The sequence below is a fragment of the Marmota monax genome, unplaced genomic scaffold (assembly GCF_021218885.2).
Source record: "Marmota monax isolate L192 unplaced genomic scaffold, Marmota_monax_Labrador192_F-V1.1 WCK01_AAM20220418_F8-fsc00206, whole genome shotgun sequence".
Taxonomy (NCBI): Eukaryota; Metazoa; Chordata; class Mammalia; order Rodentia; family Sciuridae; genus Marmota; species Marmota monax.
Window position 1 is genome coordinate 1137855 of NW_026694490.1, and position 3957 is coordinate 1141811.

Here is a 3957-nt window from a genome sequence, read left to right on the forward strand (position 1 = left end):
TACCTTGTCATACTCTAACTTCAATTAACTGATTTTGAAATAAAAATTAAAAAGTGATTGTTGTGAAACTATGCTTTGGTCATGTGATTGAGAAAACAATTATAAAATGCAGCAACCAGGAAAGCATACTCATCAGTTCAAGATTTCTGCTGCTACTCAGAACATCGTACCCCCATCCCCTTAGGAACACCAGATTATAGAGCACCCAAATGATCCCTTCAAACAGTGAGATTAAATAGATTAGGAAAGCAACCAGATGGCTTAATATGTCATCAGTGACTTTTTCTTTCTTCTCATGGCAGAAAGCATGCATTGTAAGTACAGAAACATACTCTTCTTGCTATTGCCCAAGACTGCCTCATTTGTAAATTTCCTCTGAAAATATCTTTGACTATCTAACAACCCGGAGTGGTCCATCTGTTTCTTCAGTCTGAGCTTTCTTCCGTTTATGGAAGGTAGTTCTTGGTCCTAATGTGGAGCTTTCTCAACGCTGATGTTGAAATACAAACTATGTTCTAGTTTCTTCATCAGTACCTGGATCTTTTAAGGTCCTCAGCCACTCATGTCAAGGTAGAAATCTGCGCCTCTATTGGGCACAGATCACCAGTACCACAGCGTGTGGAAGAATTAACATGCATTAAGCACCTTTCTATGAATATTCAATTGCTCATTCAAAAATTAAGAAGATAAAATTTAACAGCAGGAAAACATATAAAAGGTAAAGAAACCTAGAATTCCATCTCTAGACTTAGGGTAGACAACACTTGACAATATGGTAGAAATGACCAACTTCACTACAATGTCCTGTATTGCATGAAACTTTTCTAGTGTTTCAATATGAATGAAAATGGCTGTCAGTTTAATTCTATTGGTCAACTCCTGGGAACAAAGTAAAAAGCAGCAAAGGGCACATAAGATAGGTAAATTAAACTAAACAAAAATTATTACAGAAGTAGCAATTCAAGAACATTAGTTGATTGGACTTTATTACATGAGAAAATTATTCACTGAAATATACAGTATATTCTAAACACTTTAAAATTTAAAAGTTATCCTTAACAAAGAAATGAGGTAAATTAAAGAATATCCTCAGTACAAGTGAAATACTATCAGAAATAATTGGGGGATATAAGAGTTTAAATTAAGAATAAAGAAAGACAATAAAAATGATACTGATGTTAACAGAAGATCCACATGAAGAGTCCCACTTTTTTACCTAATACATTCAATGCAGCCAGGGGAGTTACCAGCTTGCTGGGGCAATGAAAAATATAGGCCTCAAAATGGGCAGCTTTTCTTTTTTTTCTGTTTTTTTTATTTATTTAATTTGTTATATATGACAACATAATGCATTTTAATTCGTATTACACATAAAGAGCACAATTTTTCATATCTCTGGTTGTACACAAAGTATATTCACACCATTTGTGTCTTCATACCTGTACTTAGGGTATGTCCATTTCATTCCACCATCTTTTCTACTCCCATGGCCCCCTCTCTCCCCCCGCCCCGCCCTTTGCCCTATCTAAAGTCCCTCCTTTCCTCCCATGCTCCCCACCCCCTGTCCCCATTATGATTCATTATCTTTATATCAGAGAAAACATTTGGCATTTGGTTTTTGGGAATTGGCTTACTTCGCATAGCATTATATTCTCCAACTCCATCTATTTACCTGCAAATGCCATGATTTATTCTCTTTTTAAATTTTTTTTTTAGTTTTTGATGGACCTTTATTTATTTATTTGTATGTGGTGCTGAGAATCGGACCCAGTGCCTCATGCATGCTAGGCAAGCATGCTACCATTGAGCCACAACCCCAGCCCCTGATTTATTCTCTTTTAATGCTGAGTAATATTCCATTGTGTATATATTCCACATTTTCTTTATTCATTCATCTACTGAAGGGCATCTAGGTTGGTTTCACAATTTAGCTATTGTGAATTGTGCTGCTATAAACATTAATGTGGCTGTGTCCCTGTAGTACGCTGTTTTTAAGTCCTTTGGTTATAGACCGAGGAGTGGGGTAGTTGGATCAAATGATGGTTCCATTCCCATATTTCCAAGGAATCTCCATACTGCTTTCCATATTGGCTGCACCCAGTTTACAGTCCCACCAGCAATGTATGAGTGTGCCTTTTTCCTCACATCCTCACCAACACTTATTGTTGTTTGTCTTAATAATAGCTGCCATTCTGACTGGAGTAAGATGAAATCTTAGAGTAGTTTTGATTTGCATTTCTCTAATTGCTAGAGATGTCAAACATCTTTCATATATTTGTTGATTGAGTGTATATCATCTTCTGAGAAGTGTCTGTTCAGTTTCTAGGCCTATTAATTGATTGGGTTATTTGTTTCTTTGGTGTTAAGATTTTTGAGTTCTTTATATATCCTAGAGATTAGGGCTCTATCTGACATGCAAATGGTAAAAATTTACTCCCATTCTGTAGGCTCTCTATTCACCTCACTGATTGTTTCTTTTGCTGAGAAGATGCTTTTAAGTTTGATTCTATCACATTTATTGATTCTTGATTTTAACTCTTGCACTGTAAGAGTCTTATTAAGGAAGCCAGGGCCTAATCCAACATGATGGAGATTTGGGCCTACGTTTTCTTCTATTAGTTGCAAAGTCTCTGGTTTAATTCCTAGGTCCTTCATCCACTTTGAGTTGAGTTTTATGCATGGTGAGAGATAGGAGTTTAATTTCGTTTTGTTGCATATGGATTTCCAGTTTTCCCAGCACCATTTGTTGACGGGATTATATTTTCTTATTTTTTTTTGACAAATTATGTAGGTTTGTCTCTGTGTCCTCTATTATGTACCATTGACCTACAAGTCTATTTTGGTGCCAATACCATGCTGTTTTTTTTCCTATTGCTCTGTACTATTGTATAAAGTCTGGTATAGTGATATCACCTGTTTCACTTTTCTTGCTAAGGATTGCTTTAGCTATTCTGGGTCCCTTATTTTTCCAGATGAATTTCATAACTGCTTTTTCTATTTCAATGACGAATATCATTGGGATGTTTTTAATTAATAAAAGTGGTGAAAGATGGCATCCCTGTCTTGTTCCAGTTTTTTCTACATTTAGAATGTTGTTGGTCTGGGGTTTATTATAGATAGCTTTTACAATGTTGAGATATGTTCCTGTTATCCTAGTTTCTCTTGTATTTTGAACATGAAGGGGTGCTTTATTTTTTTGAATGCTTTTTCTGCATCTATTGAGACAATCATATGATTCTTTTCTTTCAGTTATTGATGTGATGAATTACATTTATTGATTTCTGTAAGTTGAACCAACCTTGCATCCTTGGGATGAGCTCCACTTGATCATGGTGCACTACCTTTTTGATATGTTTTTGTATTTGATTTTCCAGAATTTTATTGAGGATTTTTGCATGTATGTTCATTATAGATATTGGTCTGAAGTTTTCTTTCTTTGATGTGTCTTTGTCTGGTTTTGGAATCAGGGTGATACTGGTCTCATAGAATGAGTTTGGAAGTCTTGTTCTGCCTTACCTGGTGCCCAGAGCAATTGATTTGACCTCATATGGCCTGAGACCTTTGAAACTTTGAGCACCAAATAAACTTTTCCTCCCCTAATATTGTTTCTGTCAGATCTTTTGGTTACAGAGACAAAAGCTAACTAAATCAATGCATCAAACATCAGAGCTCCCAAATATATAAAGCAAAGATTGACATTTTGAATGGAAAAATAGATCTTCAATAACAGCAGGAGATTTTGATACCCCATGTCCTAGTAAGCTTAGGCTGCAATAACAAAATCCTATTTGCTTCAGTAGCTTAAATAACAGAATCTTATTTCATCATAGTTCTAGACTATTTGAATTCACAAATATTTGTAAATTAAACAACATATTCATATAATTATTGGTTCAAAGAATAAATAGTAAGAGAAATCAGAAAATAAGACAAATGAAAATGAAAACACAACATAAG